General features: G+C 49.2%; 1 protein-coding gene across 5 annotated transcripts in view; it reads left to right on the plus strand.

Annotated features, from left to right (window-relative positions):
• The first annotated feature begins 1,806 nt into the window (after positions 1 to 1,806).
• LOC142291395 (uncharacterized) overlaps positions 1,807 to 27,822 on the plus strand; it is a 35,076-nt gene continuing 9,060 nt past the window's right edge. For 3 of the 5 annotated variants that reach the window (XM_075335871.1, XM_075335898.1, XM_075335906.1), the window contains exon 1: positions 1,807 to 2,316. The gene's annotated coding sequence lies outside the window, so the exon portion shown is untranslated. Of the gene's footprint in view, positions 2,317 to 2,348; positions 2,389 to 27,822 lie in introns of those variants that run through there. The other 2 variants (XM_075335879.1, XM_075335889.1) reach the window with 2 other exon arrangements.

The following is a 27,822-nucleotide window of genomic DNA, read 5'->3' on the forward strand; positions in this document are numbered from 1 at the left end:
CTCCATATATTATACTGCACCACATAGGCCTCCAGTTTTATAACGCACACCCATAGTCCATGTATAAGGTAGCCTCCATATTCCTCCATATATTATAATGTAGCCCCCATAGTCCTATATGTATTATAATGTAACGCCATAAATCATCATATTGTATTATGCAGCCCCATACTCCTCCATGTATAATGCACCCCTATATTCAATGTATAAGGTGTCCTTCATGTTTATTATGTAGTCCCATAGACCTCCATGTATCATGCAGCCAGCACCCCCAGGCCTCCATGTGTCATGCAGCCAGCAAAATAAAAAAACAAGTACCTCTCTTCTCCTTCCGACCCCTGCGACCGCGGTAGTTACTCCCCTGCCCCCATATCTCACACACCCTGCTCCCCATACAGCCTGCACCCCCATATCACACACTACACCCCCATATCTCACACACCCTGCTCCCCATACAGCCTGCACCCCCCAGATCACACACACTACACACCCATATGTCACACACCCTGCTCCCGATACAGCCTGCACCCCCATATCATACACACTACACCCCCATATCTCATACACCCTGCTCCCCATACAGCCTGCACCCCCCAGATCACACACTACACCCCCATATCTCACACACCCTGCTCCCCATACAGTCTGCACCCCCATATCACACACACTACACCCCCACATCTCACACAGCCTGCTCCCCATACAGTCTGCACCCCCATATCACACACTACACCCCCACATCTCACACAGCCTGCACCCCCCAGATCACACACCCTGCTCCCCATACAGTCTGCAGCCCCATATCATACACACTACATCCCCCAGATCACACACACTACACCCCCATATCTCACACACCCTGCTCCCCATATCTCACACAGCCTGTACCCCAACTTACCCCTCTCAAACATTCTGCACCCTTCACATCCTTCTGTCACAGTCTGCACTCCTCACATGCCCCTCACCCTGCAGCCCCCTTTCCCCTCATGTCCCCTCTTTTCTTATTACCAGTCATGTGTCCAAATCTCCTTCAGGATTCAGTTCTCTTGCTTTCTGCCCGGCTTCCTGTGTCTCCTCCCACACAGTCACATGGGCGTGACATCATCGCAGGTCCTGCAGGATGGCTTATTCCGTCTTCAGTGCAGGTCACTCCTGCTCTGCTGCAGCTCAGAAACGGCTGGTGGCCTCTCCAGGTCAGGGGCCCCTCTACTGACACTGGGCTCCCCTGACTCACAGGCCGGCCCCCTGACAGTCGCATTGTCGGCCACTACACAGCGGCCGGCACTACACATAGGGGCCCGGTAGCCGGCTCTGCAGAGCGGCTGCCGGGCCCCTATGTGTACTAGTGCCGCTGTGTAGTGGCCGGCCTGTGAGTCAAGGGAGCCAAGTGTCAGTAGAGGGGCGGCTCACTCGTTCCCCCACTGATCCGGTCTCCTCGGCGCGTCGTCCATTGCTGTCGCTGACCTCTCAGTAGGCGCGCAGTGATGACGTCACCGCGGTCCTCTGCAGAGCTGTCAGAACGCCGACAGTCACAGCGGGGGGAATGATAAGAGAGAGAGAGAGCGCGCCGCTCACTCTCTCATCATTGCTCTCAATTGTATCGGCACCTGCGATGCCGATGCAATTGAAAGCGCGATCCTCGGCGGGGGGCGGTGACAGCGCGGCCACCGGGCCCCCCTGAGTAGCGGTGCGCCACTCCTTGGCGCCGGCCCTGGGCGGCCCCCCCACCCCTCCACCAGCCAGCCCACCGGGAGAAGTCCCGCCCCTCCCGCCTGTCAGTCCGGGCCTGCCCCCAAAGCTGCACACTCAGAATGATGGCTTCCACAGCCTCTCACTCAGCATGATATGGCCCCAGACATCTGCCCTATCAGCATGAGGGAAACACAGCTGCATAATCAATATGAGGGCCCCCACAGCTACTCACTCAGTATGATGGCACCCACAGCCGCCCACTCAGTATGAGGGCCCCCACAGCCACTCACTAGTATATATTTATATCATCTTCTATGTGTCACATGTACCAGTTAACCTTATATCACTCCCTCACTGGTAGATACAATATAGTGGGGTTCCTGCCATCTTTATATGTACTACATGTAACTGTCATCTTTATATTATATATTTATACATTACATGCACCTACCAGTTATCATGCCTGCCCTCTGCATTACTTAAATATCAGTCGTTTCTTTGCTAAACAGAGACGGCTGGAGCCCTGACCCTTTCACACCTGCGCACACAGTGGGAGGCGCCTCCCTGCAGGGTACAGGTACGGACAGGGGAGGCTCCATTCACCTGGCGGGGGTGTCTCCTGAGGTAAGCTTGTGGTGCTGTCTGTCTGTGTGCACCATCTTCACAGGAAGGTTTCTGATGCTGGGAGTCTGCACGGTGAGAGTAATGTCGCTCCTGATGAGGTGCAGTCTGCGCCCTGTGTGATTTCTCTGATTTTCTTACTTCCTGCCTGTTACATGCTGGGGCAGAGCTGTGCACATAGGCCATGTATCTGTATTGTATCGCTATTGTAGTGGTCTCAGGTGTGTACTATGGTTGTGCCACTCTTGTGTTATATAATGAGTACATGTGGCATCTGTATGTGCCCACTGTGGACAGGGCAAAAAAAATAAATCTGGTGTGTGTGGAAATTTTACTATAGATATAAAAGCCACCATTGTAAGTGCAGTGGCTCAAAGTAGTATAAGACCCCCACACTCACTTCATAAAATTTTGGTAAAATTGGTTTTGGTGGGAGCAGCCATTTTGGCTAATATACGTTGTAATGAGCTGTGCCTCGCCACAAGCCTTACCCCAGGGTCCTGTGTGAGATTCCAGGTGTAGGACCTCCACAACTCCTCGTGAATGACACGGTCCGTGGTGTGATGCTTCCATCCTACCCAGGTTATGGGAGAAACTGGCATGAAAACGCCAAAAGTGTCACCATCTTCCCACAACTCCAGGTTGCGACAATTTTTATTTTTATGACTTTTCAAAGCAATTTACACCTGAGTTCTGGCAAAATTGCTTTGATGTTTCGGGACCATTGTATTGTAACCTCATCGCTCTGGGTGGATAATGTCACCGAATTGGGGATCGTGCCACCAAGTGTATAAATCAGGCATGTGCTATCCACCTTTTTGTTGTGCTGTAGTTTGTTTTTCGTTTTTTTTTCTGACAATGTGGGGAAAAATAATTGCGTACTGTTATTTGACTGAAAATGGCCGAGATTCACTAATGCAAGTCTGATGGTGCAAAAAGAAAAATCAGATCCCACAGCAAGGCAACTGATCGTTTCCCATATATTACTATTCTGTAGCATAGGAAACTACAAATGGTTAATAGCTGCTGAGAGGAAAAAAAAACCAGACTATATAGATGACAAGTGAGAAAATAATCATCTCACCTTTCTGGATGATATTAGGCCAAATTTTAAAATATATATTTCACACACTCGTGAACCTCACCTTAAGGCTGGGGCCACACGGGATTACTACGATCCTCGCATGACACGGCTCACGCTGGCAGTACAGCAGAGCCGAGTGTCATGCGAGTGTCCCTGCGACTGAGGTCCGACTGAGGAGGGGCGGGCCAGTGCTGCAGAGGGGAGGGAGGGATTTCTCTTCCTCTCTCCTCCGTAACCGGCTGTTGCCATTTTCGCCCTGCACTTGCGGTACACCGGTGTACCGTGGGTGCACTGCAACCTTTCTCGTGCCCCATAGACTTGGATGGGTGCGATAGAGTCTCGCATTACAATCACAGCATGCTGCAATTGTTTTCGCGGTCCGATTAGGGCTGAGAAAATAATCACTCATGTGCGCTGACACACAGGCTAATATTGGTCCGAGTGGAATGCGATGTTTTATCGCACTCCTCTCGCACCAATTTTCTTGCCGTGTGTCTTAGGCCTTAAGGCGATCACTATTTCTCTTTATTCAATATGGGATTTTAGAACTCATGTCCACAACCTCATTTCTGTGCATTTGAAGGAGTAGTCCACTGCTCTGACAACCCATGTTTTTCCCCTTTGTAAAATAATAATATACTCTCCTTCGGTGCTATTCCAGCAGTGTCAACACCAGCTCTCCTAGGGAATGTGTGACATTATGTAATCAGTGATCACTTCACTTTCCCCCTCCTTCAGATGAATGAGGTGCCATTCTCTCACAAGCGGTGAATTCCGTGTTTCCCTGCAGGAGGTCCATTCAGACATGTTTGTCCAACTGAATTTAGTCTGCTGGCTTAAGGTGGCTTTACACACTTTACATCACAAAACGACATCGCTGTAACGTCACCGGTTTTGTGACGTTATAGCGACCTCCCCAGCGACATTGCAGTGTGTGAAACACATCAGCGACCTGCCCCCTGCTGTGAAGTTGCTGATCGCTACAAATCGTTCAGGACCATTCTTTGGTCCATTGTTTCCCGCTGTGCAGCAAAGTCTCAGTGTGTAAAGGGGACTTTACAGCGACTTCGTTAGCAACTTCCCTTTCAAAAAGCTGCTTTACCTGCAACACACATCTGTTTAAAACGTGCGTGTTTGGTCCGTTTCCGTACATACCGGAGATACGACCAAACGTGCACATATGTTTTTTTTATGTTTAAAGGCACACGTGCGTGTTATTTGATTTTCCGAGAAATGTCCGTGTGTGATGCAAAATGTCGTTACTACATGTCGGAAGACAGAGTAGCGCTACTCACCACTGCTCAGGTCAGCTCCACGCAGCAACTGAGGTTAGTATCGTGATCAGCTGAGCTGTCACTGAGGTTACTCGCGGCCACCGCTGCATCCACCGCTAGATCCAGGTAACCTCAGTGACAGCTCAGCCGATCGCGCGGCTGTCTTCATTTGCTGGAGGTGACAGGAGCGGCGGTTTCTTCTGCTGCTCCGGTCACCTCCATGCAGCACAGCTGGAAGCGACGCTGGACCATCCTGGATTCCGCCGGACATGGAGGGCTTTTTGGGGCTGATTAAAGTGGTGAACCAGGGAATGTTTGTGTTTTTTATTTCTAATAAAGGATTTTTCAGTTGTGTGTGTTTATTTACTGTAATTTACAGATTAATCATGGAAGGTATCTCGGGGAGACGCCTGACATGATTAATCTAGGACTTATTGGCAGCTATGGGCTGCCATTAACTCCTTATTACCCCGATTTGCCAACGCACCAGGGCAAATCGGGAAGAGTCGGGTACTGTCCCAGAACAGTCGCATCTAATGTATGCGGCCATTCTGGGCGGCTGCTGACTGATATTGTTAGGCTGGGGGGCTCCCCATAACGTGGAGCTCCCCATCCTGAGAATACCAGCCTTCAGCCATATGGCTTTATCTGGCTGGTATTAAATTTGGGGGGAACCGCACGCCGTTTTTTTTTAATTATTTATTTATTTCTATACTCCATAGTGACACGCCTACCGGCTGCTGTGATTGGGTGCAGCGAGACACCTGTCACTCAGCGTGGGGGCGTGTCTCACTGCAACCAATCATAGGCGCCGGTGGGCGGGGAAAGCAGGGAATACAACATTGTTTAATGAGCGGCCGGCTTTTTCAAATTAGAAAAAGCCGCCGGAGCAGTGTGAACGCCGTGCAGCGCTGTCGGGGATCGGTGAGTATGAGAGAGGGGGGGACACTTCAGTCACTCGGGGGATTAGTGGTCACCGGTGAATCCTTCACAGGTGACCGCTAATCAGTACACGGCACACAGACAGAGCCGCGGCATGACAATGAAGTCGGGTGAAGTTCACCAGAGTTCATTCTCATCGCGCTACTCTGTCTGCCGACAGTTTTCACGGTGGTTTTCACGGATGTGTGTTTTAGGTCTGACAACGTCCCCAATGACTAGCTAGGTCGTTCTGCAGGTCCGGATCGCTGTTGCGTCGTTGGCCAGGTCTGCCTGTTTGACAGCTCACCAGAGACTTTGTAGCGATCCCGGCCAGGTTGGGATCGCTGGTGGGATCGCTAGAAAGTCTCAGTGTGTAAAGGGGCCTTTACCCAGCGTTCCCCAATATCTCTTGTTTCTAGCACACAAGCGACGGAGTGCGCGTGATGTCTTTCTCCACCAGGTGGAGTGACTTCAAGTTAATTTCTCCCCTTTCATTTATACTTCTTATTACATTCCAATTAGTTCAGCCATGCAGCACTTCCATTAGCGTTAACTGATGGACCCTGTACTCTACACGTCATTATTATACATCTGAACATTCTTCTCATTATTTCCTAATAAATCTGAATTTTTTCCATATCTTCTTCACACGGATCATCTACTTCTCTATATGTAGCCAGTTCTACCGACGAAGGCCACTGCGCTGACCCAAACATCTTGCAAAATTTGAACTGCTCTACATTTTGAATAAAGTTTTGGGTTTTTTCGCATCTATTTTGGAGTGCCTGATCTATTTTATTATGTAACCAGTGGTCACTTCACTCTCCCCCTCCTTGAGATGAATCGCATACATCTGGAGGAAGTGACAGCTGCTGTTCTGTAACTTCCTCAGGGTGTATGTGATATGTCTGAAGCTGGCGAGCGTGAAGCGGCTGCTGATTATATCACAAGATCCCTGCAGCGAATGTCACACAATTCCCAGGAGCACCAGTGCATACATTGCTGGAAAGGTGTCAGCACTGGATATACAGTGGGGAAATAAGTGTTTGATACACTGTCAGTTTTTTAGTTTTCGTAAGTACACTTTAATTGTGACACAATCTCCCCAGAAAATCACTGTACTTTTTAAATAATAAAGTAGCATTTTATTGCATGAAAAAAGTATTTGATTTAGACCTGTTTGTTTTGTTCTTTCTTTAAGAAGCCCTCAAACTCTGCACTGTATTATCTGTATTAGGCCCTGTGCGCACTAGAAAATGGAATTTGCTTAAAGGGAAGGTGTCACGGTTTTTTACTTTTGTATTAAAAATAGTGATAATGAAATAAAGTATTTTTAATACAAAATTAAAATCACTGCTTATTTAGTTTTTATTTAATTCTAATTTTACTGGGGGCTGCTATGCTGGATTTGCTGTGTGTGTAACGACAGTTACTCACTGCTTTATGGCAGCCCCTGTGCATAGACTCTGATAGTCGGAATCCGACCCCTAGGCTTATTACAGTAGAGCTCCCTGCTGTGACTTGGACGCGCCCCCTGGGCTGTCCAGTTCACAGCAGAGGGAGGAGATTGGCGCCATCTTTCTGCAGCTCACAGCAGTCATGCTGTGTGCTGAACTTTTCCCCCTGTCACCCGTTCGGCCCGTGGGGAGTAGTGTACCGGTGCCCCTCCCCCCGCCGCCAATGCTACAGTCTCTGATAATACCCACACGCTCTCAAGGCCCCCCCTCCCATCCCATGGCCTGTCGGCCTGTGTGAGTAGTATACGGCTCCCTTCCTTCCCCGGCCGCAGCGGGCGTGCTTGTGTGTGTGTGTGTGTGTGTGTGTGTGTGTGTGTGTGCTGGCAGAGCATTGTGTGTGTGTGCTAGTGTGTGGCAGAGCATTGTGTGTGTGTGTGTGTGTGTGTGTGCTAGTGTGTGGCAGAGCATTGTGTGTGTGTGTGTGTGTGTGTGTGCTAGTGTGTGGCAGAGCATTGTGTGTGTGTGTGTGTGCTAGTGTGTGGCAGAGCATTGTGTGTGTGTGTGTGTGCTAGTGTGTGGCAGAGCATTGTGTGTGTGTGTGTGTGCTAGTGTGTGGCAGAGCATTGTGTGTGTGTGTGTGTGTGTGTGTGCTGGCAGAGCATTGTGTGTGTGTGTGTGTGTGTGCTGGCAGAGCATTGTGTGTGTGTGTGTGTGCTGGCAGAGCATTGTGTGTGTGTGTGTGTGTGTGTGTGCTGGCAGAGCATTGTGTGTGTGTGTGTGTGTGTGTGTGCTGGCAGAGCATTGTGTGTGTGCTGGCAGAGCATTGTGTGTGTGCTGGCAGAGCATTGTGTGTGTGCTGGCAGAGCATTGTGTGTGTGTGTGTGCTGGCAGAGCATTGTGTGTGTGTGTGTGCTGGCAGAGCATTGTGTGTGTGTGCTGGCAGAGCATTGTGTGTGTGTGCTGGCAGAGCATTGTGTGTGTGTGTGCTGGCAGAGCATTGTGTGTGTGTGTGCTGGCAGAGCATTGTGTGTGTGTGTGTGTGTGTGTGTGTGCTGGCAGAGCATTGTGTGTGTGTGTGTGCTGGCAGAGCATTGTGTGTGTGTGTGTGCTGGCAGAGCATTGTGTGTGTGTGTGTGCTGGCAGAGCATTGTGTGTGTGTGTGCTGGCAGAGCATTGTGTGTGCTGGCAGAGCATTGTGTGTGTGTGTGTGTGTGCTGGCAGAGCATTGTGTGTGTGTGTGTGTGCTGGCTGAGCATTGTGTGTGTGTGTGTGTGTGCTGGCTGAGCATTGTGTGTGTGCTGGCTGAGCATTGTGTGTGTGTGTGTGCTGGCAGAGCATTGTGTGTGTGCTGGCAGAGCATTGTGTGTGTGCTGGCAGAGCATTGTGTGTGTGCTGGCAGAGCATTGTGTGTGTGCTGGCAGAGCATTGTGTGTGTGCTGGCAGAGCATTGTGTGTGTGCTGGCAGAGCATTGTGTGTGTGCTGGCAGAGCATTGTGTGTGTGTGCGTGTGCTGGCAGAGCATTGTGTGTGTGTGCGTGTGCTGGCAGAGCATTGTGTGTGTGTGCGTGTGCTGGCAGAGCATTGTGTGTGCGTGTGCTGGCAGAGCATTGTGTGCGTGTGCTGGCAGAGCATTGTGTGCGTGTGCTGGCAGAGCATTGTGTGCGTGTGCTGGCAGAGCATTGTGTGTGTGTGCTGGCAGAGCATTGTGTGTGTGTGCTGGCAGAGCATTGTGTGTGTGCTGGCAGAGCATTGTGTGTGTGCTGGCAGAGCATTGTGTGTGTGTGTGCGTGTGCTGGCAGAGCATTGTGTGTGTGTGCGTGTGCTGGCAGAGCATTGTGTGTGCGTGTGCTGGCAGAGCATTGTGTGTGCGTGTGCTGGCAGAGCATTGTGTGCGTGTGCTGGCAGAGCATTGTGTGCGTGTGCTGGCAGAGCATTGTGTGTGCGTGTGCTGGCAGAGCATTGTGTGTGCGTGTGCTGGCAGAGCATTGTGTGTGCGTGTGCTGGCAGAGCATTGTGTGTGCGTGTGCTGGCAGAGCATTGTGTGTGCGTGTGCTGGCAGAGCATTGTGTGTGCGTGTGCTGGCAGAGCATTGTGTGTGCGTGTGCTGGCAGAGCATTGTGTGTGCGTGTGCTGGCAGAGCATTGTGTGTGCGTGTGCTGGCAGAGCATTGTGTGCGTGTGTGTGTGTGCTGGCAGAGCATTGTGTGTGTGTGTGCTGGCAGAGCATTGTGTGTGTGTGTGCTGGCAGAGCATTGTGTGTGTGTGTGTGTGCTGGCAGAGCATTGTGTGTGTGTGTGCTGGCAGAGCATTGTGTGTGTGTGTGTGTGTGCTGGCAGAGCATTGTGTGTGTGTGTGTGTGTGCTGGCAGAGCAGTGTGTGTGTGCTGGCAGAGCATTGTGTGTGTGTGCTGGCAGAGCATTGTGTGTGTGTGCTGGCAGAGCATTGTGTGTGTGTGTGTGCTGGCAGAGCATTGTGTGTGTGTGTGCTGGCAGAGCATTGTGTGTGTGCTGGCAGAGCATTGTGTGTGTGTGCTGGCAGAGCATTGTGTGTGTGTGTGTGTGTGTGTGCTGGCAGAGCATTGTGTGTGTGTGTGTGTGTGTGTGTGCTGGCAGAGCATTGTGTGTGTGCTGGCAGAGCATTGTGTGTGTGCTGGCAGAGCATTGTGTGTGTGTGTGTGTGTGTGTGTGTGTGCTGGCAGAGCATTGTGTGTGTGCTGGCAGAGCATTGTGTGTGTGTGTGTGTGTGTGCTGGCAGAGCATTGTGTGTGTGTGTGTGCTGGCAGAGCATTGTGTGTGTGTGTGTGCGTGTGCTGGCAGAGCATTGTGTGTGTGTGCTGGCAGAGCATTGTGTGTGTGTGTGTGTGCTGGCAGAGCATTGTGTGTGTGTGTGCTGGCAGAGCATTGTGTGTGTGTGTGTGTGTGTGCTGGCAGAGCATTGTGTGTGTGTGTGTGTGTGCTGGCAGAGCATTGTGTGTGTGTGTGTGTGTGCTGGCAGAGCATTGTGTGTGTGCTGGCAGAGCATTGTGTGTGTGTGTGCTGGCAGAGCATTGTGTGTGTGTGCTGGCAGAGCATTGTGTGTGTGTGTGTGCTGGCAGAGCATTGTGTGTGTGTGCTGGCAGAGCATTGTGTGTGTGTGTGTGTGTGCTGGCAGAGCATTGTGTGTGTGTGCTGGCAGAGCATTGTGTGTGTGCGTGCTGGCAGAGCATTGTGTGTGTGCGTGCTGGCAGAGCATTGTGTGTGTGCTGGCAGAGCATTGTGTGTGTGTGCGTGTGCTGGCAGAGCATTGTGTGTGTGTGTGTGTGCTGGCAGAGCATTGTGTGTGTGTGTGTGTGTGCTGGCAGAGCATTGTGTGTGTGTGTGTGTGTGTGTGTGTGTGCTGGCAGAGCATTGTGTGTGTGTGCGTGTGCTGGCAGAGCATTGTGTGTGCGTATGCTGGCAGAGCATTGTGTGTGCGTGTGCTGGCAGAGCATTGTGTGTGCGTGTGCTGGCAGAGCATTGTGTGTGCGTGTGCTGGCAGAGCATTGTGTGTGTGTGTGCTGGCAGAGCATTGTGTGTGTGTGTGCTGGCAGAGCATTGTGTGTGTGCTGGCAGAGCATTGTGTGTGTGCTGGCAGAGCATTGTGTGTGCGTGTGTGTGTGTGCTGGCAGAGCATTGTGTGTGTGTGCTGGCAGAGCATTGTGTGTGCGTGTGCTGGCAGAGCATTGTGTGTGTGTGTGTGCTGGCAGAGCATTGTGTGTGTGTGTGTGTGTGTGCTGGCAGAGCATTGTGTGTGTGTGTGTGCTGGCAGAGCATTGTGTGTGTGTGTGTGTGCTGGCAGAGCATTGTGTGTGTGTGCTGGCAGAGCATTGTGTGTGTGCTGGCAGAGCATTGTGTGTGCGTGCGTGTGCTGGCAGAGCATTGTGTGTGCGTGTGCTGGCAGAGCATTGTGTGTGCGTGTGCTGGCAGAGCATTGTGTGTGCTGGCAGAGCATTGTGTGTGCTGGCAGAGCATTGTGCGTGTGCTGGCAGAGCATTGTGCGTGTGCTGGCAGAGCATTGTGTGTGTGTGTGTGTGCTGGCAGAGCATTGTGTGTGTGCTGGCAGAGCATTGTGTGTGTGCTGGCAGAGCATTGTGTGTGTGCTGGCAGAGCATTGTGTGTGTGCTGGCAGAGCATTGTGTGTGTGCTGGCAGAGCATTGTGTGTGTGCTGGCAGAGCATTGTGTGTGTGTGTGCTGGCAGAGCATTGTGTGTGCGTGTGTGTGTGCTGGCAGAGCATTGTGTGTGTGTGTGTGTGTGTGTGCTGGCAGAGCATTGTGTGTGTGTGTGTGTGCTGGCAGAGCATTGTGTGTGTGTGTGTGTGTGTGCTGGCAGAGCATTGTGTGTGTGCGTGTGCTGGCAGAGCATTGTGTGTGTGTGTGCTGGCAGAGCATTGTGTGTGTGTGTGTGTGTGCTGGCAGAGCATTGTGTGTGTGTGTGTGTGTGTGTGTGTGTGTGCTGGCAGAGCATTGTGTGTGTGTGTGTGTGTGCTGGCAGAGCATTGTGTGTGTGTGTGTGTGTGCTGGCAGAGCATTGTGTGTGTGTGTGTGTGTGTGTGTGTGTGCTGGCCGAGCATTGTGTGTGTGCTGGCCGAGCATTGTGTGTGTGCTGGCCGAGCATTGTGTGTGTGCTGGCCGAGCATTGTGTGTGTGTGCTGGCAGAGCATTGTGTGTGTGTGCTGGCAGAGCATTGTGTGTGTGCTGGCAGAGCATTGTGTGTGTTCTGGCAGAGCATTGTGTGTGTTCTGGCAGAGCATTGTGTGTGTGTGCTGGCAGAGCATTGTGTGTGCGTGTGTGTGCTGGCAGAGCATTGTGTGTGCGTGTGCTGGCAGAGCATTGTGTGTGCGTGTGCTGGCAGAGCATTGTGTGTGTGTGTGCTGGCAGAGCATTGTGTGTGTGTGTGTGTGTGCTGGCAGAGCATTGTGTGTGTGTGTGCTGGCAGAGCATTGTGTGTGTGTGTGTGTGTTGGCAGAGCATTGTGTGTGTGTGTGTGTGTGTGCTGGCAGAGCATTGTGTGTGTGTGTGTGTGTGCTGGCAGAGCATTGTGTGTGTGTGTGCTGGCAGAGCATTGTGTGTGCGTGTGCTGGCAGAGCATTGTGTGTGTGTGTGCTGGCAGAGCATTGTGTGTGTGTGTGTGTGTGCTGGCAGAGCATTGTGTGTGTGTGTGTGTGTGTGCTGGCAGAGCATTGTGTGTGTGTGTGCTGGCAGAGCATTGTGTGTGTGTGTGTGTGTGTGTGTGCTGGCAGAGCATTGTGTGTGTGTGTGTGTGTGCTGGCAGAGCATTGTGTGTGTGTGTGTGTGCTGGCAGAGCATTGTGTGTGTGTGTGTGTGTGTGTGCTGGCAGAGCATTGTGTGTGTGTGTGCTGGCAGAGCATTGTGTGTGTGTGTGTGTGTGTGTGCTGGCAGAGCATTGTGTGTGCTGGCAGAGCATTGTGTGTGCTGGCAGAGCATTGTGTGTGTGTGTGCTGGCAGAGCATTGTGTGTGTGTGTGCTGGCAGAGCATTGTGTGTGTGTGTGCTGGCAGAGCATTGTGTGTGTGTGTGTGTGTGCTGGCAGAGCATTGTGTGTGTGTGTGTGTGTGTGTGTGTGTGTGTGTGTGTGCTGGCAGAGCATTGTGTGTGTGTGTGCTGGCAGAGCATTGTGTGTGTGTGTGCTGGCAGAGCATTGTGTGTGTGTGTGTGTGTGTGTGCTGGCAGAGCATTGTGTGTGTGTGTGTGTGTGTGTGTGTGTGTGTGCTGGCAGAGCATTGTGTGTGTGTGTGTGCTGGCAGAGCATTGTGTGTGTGTGTGCTGGCAGAGCATTGTGTGTGTGTGTGTGTGCTGGCAGAGCATTGTGTGTGTGTGCTGGCAGAGCATTGTGTGTGTGTGCTGGCAGAGCATTGTGTGTGTGTGTGTGTGTGTGTGCTGGCAGAGCATTGTGTGTGTGTGTGTGTGCTGGCAGAGCATTGTGTGTGTGTGTGTGTGTGCTGGCAGAGCATTGTGTGTGTGTGTGTGCTGGCAGAGCATTGTGTGTGTGTGTGTGCTGGCAGAGCATTGTGTGTGTGTGTGCTGGCAGAGCATTGTGTGTGTGTGTGTGCTGGCAGAGCATTGTGTGTGTGTGTGTGCTGGCAGAGCATTGTGTGTGTGTGTGTGCTGGCAGAGCATTGTGTGTGTGTGTGTGTGCTGGCAGAGCATTGTGTGTGTGTGCTGGCAGAGCATTGTGTGTGTGTGTGTGTGCTGGCAGAGCATTGTGTGTGTGTGTGTGTGCTGGCAGAGCATTGTGTGTGTGTGTGTGTGTGTGTGTGTGTGTGTGTGCTGGCAGAGCATTGTGTGTGTGCTGGCAGAGCATTGTGTGTGTGTGTGTGCTGGCAGAGCATTGTGTGTGTGTGTGTGTGCTGGCAGAGCATTGTGTGTGTGCGTGTGCTGGCAGAGCATTGTGTGTGTGTGCTGGCAGAGCATTGTGTGTGTGTGTGCTGGCAGAGCATTGTGTGTGTGTGTGTGCTGGCAGAGCATTGTGTGTGTGTGTGTGTGTGTGTGTGTGTGTGCTGGCAGAGCATTGTGTGTGTGTGTGTGCTGGCAGAGCATTGTGTGTGTGTGTGTGCTGGCAGAGCATTGTGTGTGTGTGTGTGTGTGTGTGCTGGCAGAGCATTGTGTGTGTGTGTGTGTGTGTGCTGGCAGAGCATTGTGTGTGCGTGTGTGTGTGTGTGCTGGCAGAGCATTGTGTGTGCGTGTGTGTGTGTGTGTGCTGGCAGAGCATTGTGTGTGTGTGTGTGCTGGCAGAGCATTGTGTGTGTGTGTGTGCTGGCAGAGCATTGTGTGTGTGTGTGTGCTGGCAGAGCATTGTGTGTGTGTGTGCTGGCAGAGCATTGTGTGTGTGTGTGCTGGCAGAGCATTGTGTGTGTGTGTGTGCTGGCAGAGCATTGTGTGTGTGTGTGTGCTGGCAGAGCATTGTGTGTGTGCGTGTGCTGGCAGAGCATTGTGTGTGCGTGTGCTGGCAGAGCATTGTGTGTGCGTGTGCTGGCAGAGCATTGTGTGTGCGTGTGCTGGCAGAGCATTGTGTGTGCGTGTGCTGGCAGAGCATTGTGTGTGCGTGTGCTGGCAGAGCATTGTGTGTGTGTGTGCTGGCAGAGCATTGTGTGTGTGTGTGTGTGTGTGCTGGCAGAGCATTGTGTGTGTGTGCTGGCAGAGCATTGTGTGTGTGTGCTGGCAGAGCATTGTGTGTGTGTGTGTGTGTGTGCTGGCAGAGCATTGTGTGTGTGTGTGTGTGCTGGCAGAGCATTGTGTGTGTGTGTGTGCTGGCAGAGCATTGTGTGTGTGTGTGTGTGCTGGCAGAGCATTGTGTGTGTGTGTGTGCTGGCAGAGCATTGTGTGTGTGTGTGCTGGCAGAGCATTGTGTGTGTGTGTGTGCTGGCAGAGCATTGTGTGTGTGTGTGTGCTGGCAGAGCATTGTGTGTGTGTGTGTGCTGGCAGAGCATTGTGTGTGTGTGTGTGCTGGCAGAGCATTGTGTGTGTGTGTGTGTGTGCTGGCAGAGCATTGTGTGTGTGTGCTGGCAGAGCATTGTGTGTGTGTGTGTGTGCTGGCAGAGCATTGTGTGTGTGTGTGTGTGTGTGTGTGCTGGCAGAGCATTGTGTGTGTGCTGGCAGAGCATTGTGTGTGTGTGTGTGCTGGCAGAGCATTGTGTGTGTGCGTGTGCTGGCAGAGCATTGTGTGTGTGTGCTGGCAGAGCATTGTGTGTGTGTGTGCTGGCAGAGCATTGTGTGTGTGTGTGTGCTGGCAGAGCATTGTGTGTGTGTGTGTGTGTGTGTGTGTGTGTGCTGGCAGAGCATTGTGTGTGTGTGTGTGCTGGCAGAGCATTGTGTGTGTGTGCTGGCAGAGCATTGTGTGTGTGTGTGTGTGCTGGCAGAGCATTGTGTGTGTGTGTGTGTGTGTGTGTGCTGGCAGAGCATTGTGTGTGTGCTGGCAGAGCATTGTGTGTGTGTGTGTGCTGGCAGAGCATTGTGTGTGTGCGTGTGCTGGCAGAGCATTGTGTGTGTGTGCTGGCAGAGCATTGTGTGTGTGTGTGCTGGCAGAGCATTGTGTGTGTGTGTGTGCTGGCAGAGCATTGTGTGTGTGTGTGTGTGTGTGTGTGTGTGTGCTGGCAGAGCATTGTGTGTGTGTGTGTGCTGGCAGAGCATTGTGTGTGTGTGTGTGTGTGTGCTGGCAGAGCATTGTGTGTGTGTGTGTGTGTGTGTGTGTGTGTGCTGGCAGAGCATTGTGTGTGCGTGTGTGTGTGTGCTGGCAGAGCATTGTGTGTGCGTGTGTGTGTGTGTGTGCTGGCAGAGCATTGTGTGTGTGTGTGTGTGTGTGTGTGCTGGCAGAGCATTGTGTGTGTGTGTGTGCTGGCAGAGCATTGTGTGTGTGTGTGTGTGTGTGCTGGCAGAGCATTGTGTGTGTGTGTGTGTGTGCTGGCAGAGCATTGTGTGTGCGTGTGTGTGTGTGTGCTGGCAGAGCATTGTGTGTGCGTGTGTGTGTGTGTGTGCTGGCAGAGCATTGTGTGTGTGTGTGTGTGTGTGTGCTGGCAGAGCATTGTGTGTGTGTGTGTGCTGGCAGAGCATTGTGTGTGTGTGTGTGCTGGCAGAGCATTGTGTGTGTGTGCTGGCAGAGCATTGTGTGTGTGTGCTGGCAGAGCATTGTGTGTGTGTGTGTGCTGGCAGAGCATTGTGTGTGTGTGTGTGCTGGCAGAGCATTGTGTGTGTGCGTGTGCTGGCAGAGCATTGTGTGTGTGCGTGTGCTGGCAGAGCATTGTGTGTGCGTGTGCTGGCAGAGCATTGTGTGTGCGTGTGCTGGCAGAGCATTGTGTGTGCGTGTGCTGGCAGAGCATTGTGTGTGCGTGTGTGTGTGTGTGTGTGTGCTGGCAGAGCATTGTGTGTGTGTGTGTGTGTGTGCTGGCAGAGCATTGTGTGTATGTGCTGGCAGAGCATTTTGTGTGTGTGTGTGTGTGCGCGCTTGTGTGTGTGCGTGTGTGTGCGCGCTTGTGTGTGTGCTGGCAGAGCATTTTGTGTGTGTGTGTGCTGGCAGAGCATTTTGTGTCTATGCTGGCAGAACAATGTTTGTGTGTCTGTGTGTGTTGGCAGAGCAATGTGTGTGCGTGCTTGTGTGTGCTGGCAGAGCATTGCGTGTGGCAGAGCATTTTGTGTGTGTGCTGGTGTGGCGCCCTGGGCTAGCCAGGTCGTCACAAGTACTGCAACACACACCCCCACCCCGAGACAGGCACATCAGCCAGACACAAAATCCTTGTTGCCTCCCTCCAGGGGCTGATGTCCACACCAGGTGGGGTGGAGCCAGGCGGTTGGCCCCAACCACTGAGGAGTTCAGTCCTGGAGGCGGGAAAAGGAGGAGAGAGTTGCGTTAGGGAAGTGCAAGGGAGAGGAGTGAAAAGGAGTAAACTGACCGTGTCCAGGTGTGTGGCCCGGGCACTAAGAGCAAGGTTGGCAGACGGTGGTGGCCGTCTGCAGGAGAGGCAAATCAACGCGGAACCGTAGGACCGGGGTCGGGCGGTGGCCCGCCGGTACCGAACCGGGGAGCGAAGTGAAGCCAGCACACACCGGCAGGGCCTGCGGACCCCGACCAGGCTTTGAGTCGCCATTAAGAGGTCAAATCCGTCAGTGACCGGAACCCCAGGGGTTTCCGAACATCCAAGACCCGATGGAAGGCAACTGTCCGACCAGTAGAAGGAAATACAGCTACCGCCACAGCTAGAGTTCCAAGGGCCAGAGCCTGCGGGCAAAAGGGCTCCTCCGGCACATATACACGCTGGGGAGCGGGTTGCCGTTGGGAAGCCATCGGGACCGAACATACACAAAGGTGCAGGGAAAGGCAGCCACCACCAACCATCCGGGAGAAACCACAGCAGCCGGCTGCGGGACCCGTCCATCCAGCCGTTTGGTTTACCAGAGACTTTGCGTACATTTGTGGCTGAGTGAGTACAACCGTGCCATCCGGCACCGCGCTGTGCAGTCCAGGTGACCCTGCACCTTGCCAGCCCTGCCTCCCCGTCACCTCACCGGGCCCCGGGACTACCAACCCCTACCCACGGAGGGGGAAAACAACATCCCAGCTGCTCCCTACCATCGCTCCCGGGATCCCCGTCACCAGCAGTGGTGGTGCCCAACCTCCCCACAACCCGTGGTTGGCGTCACGGACTAAATCCCCCCAAACCAACTAACCCTTTCACTCACTGGCGAGGAGCGCCGCTCGAGTCCCCGGATCCGGCCCACCGCTCGAGCCACCGAGCAGCCATCGCAGCAGCGCCGGACCCGAGCGTTAGCCAGCGCAGTGGCGTCCTCCCCGCCTGCGACACTGGTAGAGCATTGCGTGTGGCAGAGCATTTTGTGTGTGTGCTGGCAGAGCATTGTGTGTGTGTGGCAGACCATTTTGTGTGTATGCTGGCAGAGCATTTTGTGTGTGCGTGCTTGTGTGTGCTGTCAGAGCATTTTGTGTGTGTGCTGTCAGAGCATTTTGTGTGTGTGCTGTCAGAGCATTTTGTGTGTGTGCTGTCAGAGCATTTTGTGTGTGTGCTGTCAGAGCATTTTGTGTGTGTGCTGTCAGAGCATTTTGTGTGTGTGCTGTCAGAGCATTTTGTGTGTGTGCTGTCGGAGCATTTTGTGTGTGTGCTGTCGGAGCATTTTGTGTGTGTGTGTGTGTGTGCTGTCGGAGCATTTTGTGTGTGTGTCTGTGCTGTCGGAGCATTTTGTGTGTGTGCTGTCGGAGCATTTTGTGTGTGTGCTGTCAGAGCATTTTGTGCGTGTGGCAGAGCATTTTGTGTGTGTGTGTGTGGCAGAGCATTGTGGGTGAGCGTCCAGCAGAGGATTGCTCTGCTCTACCCAGCCCTCGCTACTGCTGCCGCCCCTCCCCCCGCTGTTAGTCTCTGACACCCCCCTCCCTCCCCTCTACTCGGCCCCTGCGTGTGTGTGTGTGTGCGTGCCACTGCATGTGTGTGCCGCTGCATGTGAGTACCTGTGTGTGTACTGGTGATACTGTCTGCAGGGTTGTGTATCTAATCCTCTCCTGTGTGATACTGTCTGCACAGCTGTGTATCTAATCTTATTTTGTGTGATACTGTCTGCTGAGCCGTGTATCTAATACTATCCTGTGTGATACTATCTGCTCAGCTGTGTGTCTAATACTCTCCTGTGTGATGTGATACTGTCTGCTGAGCCGTGTATGTAATCCTATCCTGTGTGATACTCCTGCTGTCCTTGGTGACACTTTAGACATTTCTGGTCACCAACAAAATGGCTGTGCACGATGTCCTTACATGTCATTCTCTGTTATCTGTTGTAAATATTCAGATTGGGAGGGGGGAGGCGTGCCATCACACACAGGAGAGCAGACTCCGCCCACTTTTACTGCAGTTGTAATGTGAGCTTTTTCTACAGTAGGAATTCTGTAGAATTTGATAAACCTACAACCTGCCATAACCCTCAGTCTGATACAGTGCGGCACTATCAGCTCTACCCTCACCTACTGTATCCTCACCTATCCCTTGTAGACTGTGAGCCCTCGCGGGCAGGGTCCTCTATCCTCCTGTACCTGTTTGTGTCTTGTATTGTTTGATTATTGTACTTGTCCCTATTATGTACACCCCTTTCATATGTAAAGCGCCATGGAATTGATGGCGCTATAATAATAAATAATAATAATTTCAGAAGTTGCCCCCCCCCCTAGTGTTTAACAGTGGAAAATATCAACCTTTTTAATTTTTTTTTTTTTTATATTTTGCAAAATTAAAAACAAATAATATTTAAACAAAACATTTATTACTTTACTTTTTTTCAGCTATTGAATTTTTTATTTTTTTGACGATACCTTCCCTTTAAGAAAATTCCACAGGCTCTAAAAGATTACTGCACCCACGGTAAAAAAATGCAGCAAACCGCATGCGGATTTTCTACAGAAAATGTGTCTAACATTGCTGCAGTCATTCCCCAGCAAATTCTATGGGTTTAAAAGAAAAAATGCTGTGCTCACACTGCGTGTTTTTTTTTTTTTTTTTTTTTTTTTTTTTTTTTTTTTTTTATACCTGCGGATTTACCGTATTTTTCGCTTTATAAGACGCACCGGAATATAAGACGCACCCCAAACTTAGACATAAAAGGTAAAAAAAAGAAAAATGGGGTCCGTCTTATGCTCCGGTGTTCTCTTAACGGAGGGGGGCAGCAGTGGTGGTGAAGCGGGGTCACAGGAGGCACAGGTTGTGCTGGCAGGCGCGGCGGGTCAGTGGCAGCGGGGTCCGTGGTTGCAGGTGCCGTGGCGTCTGTGGTTGCAGGCGCGGTGGCGTCCGCGGTGGCAGGAGCCGTGGGGTCCGTGGTGGCGGCAGCAGCCGTGGCGGGTGAGCCGTGCAGCAGGCCGGTGCAGTGAGTGTCCGCGGTCCCGGTTCAGTGGTGGCAGCGGCGGCTCAGTGGTGGGAGCGGTGACGACTGCTCAGTGGTGGCAGCGGCAGGGACTGCTCAGTGGTGGAGTGTGTCCGCGGTCCCGGTTCAGTGGTGGCAGCGGCGGCGACTGCTCAGTGGTGGCAGCGGCAGGGACTGCTCAGTGGTGGAGTGTGTCCGCGGTCCCGGCTCAGTGGTGTCAGCGGCGGCGACGGCTCAGTGGTGGCAGCGGCAGGGAGTGCTCAGTGGTGGAGTGTGTCCGCGGTCCCGATTCAAGTAATGGCGCCCGGAGCGACGCATGCGCAGATGGAGCTCTCATCCAAGAGCTCCACCGGCGCCATCATTTGAAAGTGGGACCGCGGACAACTGGTAACATGCTGCACAGCCGCCCGCACCGCATGCACAGAGTGGCAGCCAGCAGGCTGCCCGCCCACCCTGCGTACAAGCCGCCGGGTACCTGTGCTTGCGTGCGGTGGCAGCCGGGTACCCATGGCTGTGTGCGGGCAGCAGCTGGGTGACTGTGTGAGGGCGGCAGCCGGGTGCCTGTGTGAAAGCGGCAGCCGGCTGCCGCCCGCACGGGCACCCGACTGCCGCTCGCACACAGCACCCGCCTGCCGCCCGCACACAGCCATGGGTACCCGGCTGCCACTGCATGCAAGCACGGGTACCCGGCCGCTTGCATGCAGCCACAGGCACCCGGCCGCCCGATCGCCTCAGACAGGACACCACACCCCCCCCCCCCCCCCGGTACCGCTTTATAAGACGCACCCCCCATTTTCGGAAAGATACGGTACCTGCGGCTTTTCTGCTGCTGAATTAATGAGCATGTTACATTTCTGCAGGTACCTGCGGTTTTTGCCATAGATAAGGCTGGAAACACACTTATGCGTGTAAAATCGGTCCAAGTTGCATGATAAAAAGTCGGACGATTTCAGTTCACTTTATGATCAGAGTGCAATGCAACTGCACTGCGATCCTGGGATTTTTCTCATGATTGCAGTGCGTGTGCAATGCGTGTTTTATGCGTATGGGATCTGTTTTTACTATGTCATCTGCCATTCAGCTCTGCTACATGGCCGCTGACAGCAGACACAGACAGAGCCATGTAGCAGAGCTGAATGGCCGCTGACAGCAGACAGAGCCGCACGATCCGAATGAAGTCGGATGAACTTCACCCAACTTCATTGTCATCCTGCGGCTCTGTCTGTGTGGCATGACCTCTGATTTTTGGTCACCGGTGAAGGTCTCGCCGGTGACCGCAAATCCCCTGAGTGACCGCAGTGAGCTGTGCCGTCACTGAGGTTACCCGTGGCCACAGCAGAAGTCCTCCCGCTGAGATCTGTGGCCGCGGGTAACCTGAGTGACGTCATCGCTGATAGCGTGACTCACTTCAGTCGCTGCGGGGAGCTCACAGAGAGCGGTCGTGGTCTGTGACTGCTCTATCAGCTTCCGATGTAGCAGAGCTGACAGCATCAAGGGACCTCTGTGGATTACGTCGGACATGGAAGGGTATTTGGGGACTTGAATAAAGTGGTGAAAGAGGGTTGGGTTTTTTTGTTATTTATTTCAAATAAAGGATTTTTTGGTGTATGTGTTCATTTTCTTAATCTTACAGGTTAATCATGGAAGGTATCACGGGGAGACGCCTGCCATGATTAATCTAGGACTTAGTGGCAGCTATGGGCTGCTGCCATTAACTCCTTATTACCTCGATTGCCACCGCACCAGGCAATTCGGGATGGCCGGGTACAGTCCCGGGACTGTCGCATCTAATGGATGCGGCTATTCCGGGCGGCTGCTGGCTGATATTGTTAGGGTGGTTGGCTCCCCATAACGTGGGGTTCCCCATCCTGACAATACTAGCCTGCAGCCATGTGGCTTTAACCTGGCTGGTATTAAAATTGGGGAAGGGGGGAGCCGCACGCCTTTTTTTTTTTTTTCCATTTATTTTACTGCATGATATAGACCCGCCCACCGGCAGCTGTGATTGGTTGCAGTGAGACAGCTATCACTCATCGTGGGGGCGTATCTGATTGCAACCAATCATAGGCACCGGTGGGCAGGTAAAGCAGGGAATACGAGATTGAATAATGAGCGGCCGGCTTTTTCAAAGGAGAAGCCGCCGGAGCAGTGTGAACGTTGTGCAGTGCCGCGCTGGTGATCGGGTATCGGTGAGTATGAGAGAGGGGGGGGAAGGAATTCCGACCGACAGACCGAGAGGGAGAGACCGACTGACAGATTGACTGACATTATGAGACCTCGCTCATTTCCAGTGTTTTGTGAAACATGCGATAAATGTTTTTAGAAAAACTAATGTCACTAGGATGGTGTGAGTGCCGGTCCGTGTGACATCTGTTTATTTACCCGCGCCCATAGAGTTGCATTGGAGAGACTCGCGTGAGAAACTCTCCAAAACGCAGCATGCTGCAATTTTTTTTTTCTCACTCCGATTTGGACTGAGAAAAAAATAGCAGATGGGAGCTGCCTCATTGATTAACATTGGTCTGAGTGTAATGCGAGAATTTCTCGCATTGCACTACTGCGAGAAAATCACAAGTGAGAAGCCGGCCTAAGATGTAAAGTAGACATGTGGTAAATGTTATTTATTAACTATTTTTGTGCGTCATAACTCTCTCTGGTTTTAAGCAGGGCTGTGGAGTCGGTAAGCCAAACCTTCGACTCCGACTCCTCAAATTCTCTTGCACCGACTCCGGCTCCGACTCCGACTCCGACTCTGGCTCCGACTCCGACTCCGGCTCCTACATATATTGCTTATAGTTAGGTGAAAAATGTATTGTAGTACATGAATATGTGCATGTGAACATCAGACATTTAATAATTTTTATGATACAATAATCAAGATATTTGGATAGAACATAAAATATATTTATTGGAATACAACTTTAGAACACAAAAAACTGTAATAAATTGTAAATATGTAATACACTATGTAATATACAGTAGATTACATATAAATCTTGTGTGTGTATATACACTGTGTGTATATATATATATATATATATATATATATATATATATATATATATATATATATATATATATATATATATATATATATATATATATATATATATATATATTACATATTTACAATTTATTAGTTTTTTGTGTTCTAAAGTTGTATTCCAATAAATATTTTATGTTCTATCCAAATATCTTGATTATTGTATCATAAAAACAATTAAATGTCTGATGTTCACATTGTACTACAATAAATTTTTCACTTAAATATAAGCATTATACTAAATGTTATTATTTAGTAAAATATTCAGCACATTCTGCATTGCACTCCTGTCCCCAATTTATTATATATTTTAGGAGTCGGAGTCGGTGCATTTTATACCGACTCCGACTCCGACTCCACCAAAATGAGCTCCGACTCCGACTCCGACTCCACGACTCCGACTCCGACTCCACAGCCCTGGTTTTAAGGGCAAAAAATGAAATTTAAAATTTTCAATATTTCTGCCAAGTTTCCACTGTTTTGACAAACACAAGAAATATACCTCTACATTTACCACAAACATGAAGTACAATATGTAATGAAAAAACAGTCTCAGAATCACTGAGCTATGTTAAAGTTTTCCAGAGTTATTCATAAAGTGACACTGGTCAGAATTAAAATGGCCTGGTCAGAAAAACAGATTGAATGGCTTGAGTGTTTATTGTTTTATATTAATTTTAATCAGCAGATTGAAGTTTGGCCTGTTGATTCTGCACACAACAGTCATAGTATAGAATGTGGCCTCTTGGGGAGAATCGATTGCCCACCCCTGGTATAGAACATCATCAGTATTGTATGAACACATTCTTCTTCCTTAGAAAAACTCTAGAAATACTACATGAACTAATTGAAACAATCCCATAATCTCCCCTTCCCTCCCAATAAACTTCCATCAATCTGACTAAATGATGCAAAAAAAAGTAAAGGGAATCATCAGTTCAAATTTTAAAATTTTAACAGGTATCAGCAATAGTATATGGGTCTCTCTACTATATGGGTCTCTCTACTATATGGGTCTCTCTACTATATGGGTCTCTCTACTATATGGGTCTCTCTACTATATGGATCTCTCTACTATATGGATCTCTCTACTATATGGATCTCTCTACTATATGGATCTCTCTACTATATGGATCTCTCTACTATATGGATTTCTCTACTATATGGATCTCTCTAATATATAAAGCTGTGTGTATGTCCGCTAAAGGAATCCGCACCGTTGCATTTACAATCAAGAAATTTTACACAGACACTCCATGCGACGCAGGGAACGTCATAGACTATGTTTGGGCGAGAAAATTTAACCCCGCGCTTTAGTTACTTCAGAAATCCTGCCTCCATTAAACTGAATGGAGGTGGGAGCTATAGGTTATTAATCGCAACTGTCATTAGTTTCTATGGGAACAAAATAAACTGTTAGTATAAGAGGCTTATATGTGAGGTAATAAAATGTCGGTGGGGAGACGGAGAGAGACCAGCCCCTATCCCAGTTACATACTACAGCTAGTGTGTGTGTGTGTGTGTGTATATATATATATATATGTATATATATGTGTATGTATATATGTATATGTGTATATATAATATAATATATGTATATATATATGTTGTGTTGGGTTTTTTTCTTTTTTTTTTTTTTTTTTCTTCTTTGTGTATGTAGATTCCCTTCCATGGTTTGAAAGGGCTTAACCCCTTAAGGACTGAGCCAGTTTTGTACTTAATAACCAGGCCATTTTTTGCAATTCTGACCAGTCACTTTCACAGGTTAAAACTTTGGATCGCTTCAATGATCCCAGTGATTCTGAGATTGTTTCTTTGCGACATATTGTACTCCATGATAGTGGTAAATTTAGGATGATAGTTTTTGCTGTTATTTGTGAAAAAATCGGAAATCTGATAAACTTTGAAACTTTCACAGTTTTTAAATTTATTTTTTTAAAATGTTTAAGTCGTCAAACCAGAGTTATGTCACACAAAATAGTTAATGAAGTACATTTCCCATATGATTACTTTAAATCAGCACAATTTTTTTGGCATTATGAAGGTAGAAGGGTTCAAAGTTCATCAGCAATTTCCCATTTATTTTTTTTTCAACAAAATTTACAAAATCATTTATTTAGGGTCCCTATCACATTTGAAGTGACTTTGAGGGGCCTAGGTGACAGAAAATACACAAGTGACACCATTCTAAAAACTGCACCCCTCAAAGTACTCAAAACCACTTCAAAGAGCTTTAACCCTTCATGTGCTTCACAGGAACTAAAGTGATGTAGAATGGAAAAAAAAAAAGTATCCTTTTACCAAAAAAAAAAAAGTTACTCTAGCCCAAATTTATTCACTTTCAGGGCTGCTTCTCACTTGCGAGTTTCTCGCAGTAGAGCAATGCGAGAAAATCTCGCATTGGAATCGGACACATGTTAGTGAATGATTCAGCTCGCATTTGCGTTTTTTTTGGGGTTTTTTTTCTCCTTCTCCTCTGTCCAAATCGGACTGAGAAAAGAATCGCAGCATGCTGCTTTTTTGCGAGTTTCTCGAACCATTTTTCTCAATGATTCCCTATGGAAGCGGATTAAAAGTAGGATCACACACGCGCACCAGCGTTCACATTTGCGAGTGTGGCAGGAACTATGCTCATTAAATATTCAACAGATGAATGTAACATCACATTCCCAAAGGTAAATTAACTGACACATGTGTAATCACTCTTATCTAGTTAAGATGTTGCAGGAAACTAGCATCGCAAACGCGACCCACACGCGTCGCACACACAAGCCAAATCATTAATTTATTCAGAAATAGCATCGCACTTGCGTTGCACTCGGACCTAACGTGAACTAAAATTAGCAGAGGTTTTTTTTTTCAGCCCAGTCGGACCGATTTTACTCACATAGATGTGTTTCCAGCCTTAGAAGAAATAGCACCACAACATGGATCCCAAAATGTGTTACCTAGTTTCTTCTGAGAGCGCTGATACCCCACATGTGGTCAGAAACCTCTGTTTGGACAAATGGAACAGAAGGAGAAATATTTGAATTTTGCAAAGTAAATTTGGCTGAAATAAATTGCGGGCACCGTGTCGCATTTGTAGGGCTCCTAAGGTACCTAAACAGCAGAAATCCCCCACGCTATTTTGGAAACTAGACCCTTCAAGGAATTTATTTAGATATTTGGTGGGAACTTTGAATCCCCGGGAGGGTACACAGAAGTTTATAACGAGCTTTAAAAATAAAAAATACACTACAGTTCAAAAGTTTAGGGTCACTTAAATATTTCCTTATTTTTTAAAGAAAAGGGTTTTGGTTTTTTTTTCTTCAATGACGCTAACATTAAATACATTCTATACATTGTTAATGTGGTAAAGGACTCTTCTAGCAGCAAACATCTTGTTTTTAATGCAATATCTACATAGGTGTATAGAGGCCGACTCCCAACAACCATCACTCCAGTGTTCTAATGATACATTGTGTTTGCCAACGGTGTTAAAGTCTAATGGATATTTAGAAATCCCTTGAAAATCTTTCTGCAAGTATGTTAGCACAGCTGAAGACAGTTTTGCTGATTCGAGAAGCTATAAAACTGACCTTCCTTTGAGCTAGTTGAGAATCTAAAGCATTACATTTGTTGGTTTCATTAAACTCTCAAAATGGCCAGAAAAAGAGAACTTTCATGTGAAACTCAACAGTCTATTCTTGTTCTTAGAAATAAAGGATATTCCATGCGAGAAATTGACAAGAAACTGAAGATTTCCTACAACTGTGTGTACTACTCCCTTCAGAGGAGGCATAAATAGGCTCTAACCAGAGTAGAAAGAGAAGTGGGAGGCCCCGCTGCACACCTGAGCAACAAGATCAGTACATTAGAGTCTCTAATTTGAGAAATCGATGCCTCACAGGTTTTCAACTGGCAGCTTCATTAAACAGTACCCGCCAGTGTCGACGTCTACAGTGAAGAGGCGACTTCAGGATGCTGGCATTTAGGGCAGAGTGGCAAAGAAAAAGCCATATCTGAGACTGGCTAATAAAAGGAAAACATTAATATGGGCAAAAGAACAGACATTGGACAGAGGAAGATTGGGAAAAAGTGTTATGGACAGACTAATTAAAGTTTGAGGTGTTTGGATCACACAGAAGAACATTTGAAAAGATGCTGGAAGGGTGCCTGATGCCATCTGTCAATGTGATGGTCTGGGGTTGCTTTGGTGCTGGTAAAGTGGGAGATTTTTACAAGGTAAAAGGGATTTTGAATAAGGAAGGCGATTAATCCATTTTGAAACGCCATGCCATACCCTGTGGACAGCGCTTGATTGGAGCCAAATTCATCCTACAACAAGACAATGACCCAAAGCACACCTCCAAATTATGCATGATCTATTTAGGGAAGAAGCAGGCAGCTGGTGTTCTATCTGGAATGGAGTGGCCAGCCCAGTCACCAGATCTAAACCCTATTGAGCTGTTGTGGGAGCAGCTTGACCGTATGGTGCGCAAAAAGTGCCCATCAAGCCAATCCAACTTGTGGGAGGGGCTTCTGGAAGCATGGGGTGATATTCTCCAGATTACCTCATCAAATTAACAGCTAGAATGGCAAGTCTGTAAAGCTGTTATTGCTTCAAAGGGAGCATTCTTTGACGAAAGCAAAGTTTAAAGGAGAAAATTATTTCAAGTAAAAATCCTTATTTCTAACCTAGTCAATGTGTGGACTATATTTTCTATTCATTATGCAACTCATTTGATAAATAAAAGCATGATTTTTATGGCAAAGACAAAAAACTATCTGGGTGACCCCAAACTGTTGAACTGTAGTGTATATGTAAAACAGAAGTTGATATAATGAAATTTTCCTCTGAAATAGACAGAACTATCCCAACAATTTTAGGCCAAAAATCCCCTCTCCTCTGTACAGGACCAGAAGATTTGTTTTAAATAAGCAAATAAAGCAGCTTGTGGCTAATGATATTACTCATAAAAGCCAACGTTTGACATTTATAAGCATCATAGCACATAAAAGTGGACATTAGGTTTGGCGAGAACTTTATACATACACTGCTCAAGAACTGCACAAGCGACAGAAATAGTGCAGCTGTGAAGGAGTACATTCTGATGCTACCCTTCATTAAAAGCGCCATTTACAGCATTATAAGCCTAAGTCATTAAGACCTATGTTTTGCAGTATTCAGGTCTTAAAAGGGAACCAATCAGCAGAATTTTCATATATAAAGTAAAGCAAGGGCTATACCGGCGCAAGGATGCTGAATGTAAGCATACCTTTTGTTTAGAGATTGGATATTTTATTTCAGAAATATGTGCAAGTTACAGTAATGCACTATTATTTGATTGACAGGTGCAACAGGA

Source organism: Anomaloglossus baeobatrachus, chromosome 1 (genome assembly GCF_048569485.1).
Source record: "Anomaloglossus baeobatrachus isolate aAnoBae1 chromosome 1, aAnoBae1.hap1, whole genome shotgun sequence".
In the NCBI taxonomy this organism is placed as follows: Eukaryota; Metazoa; Chordata; class Amphibia; order Anura; family Aromobatidae; genus Anomaloglossus; species Anomaloglossus baeobatrachus.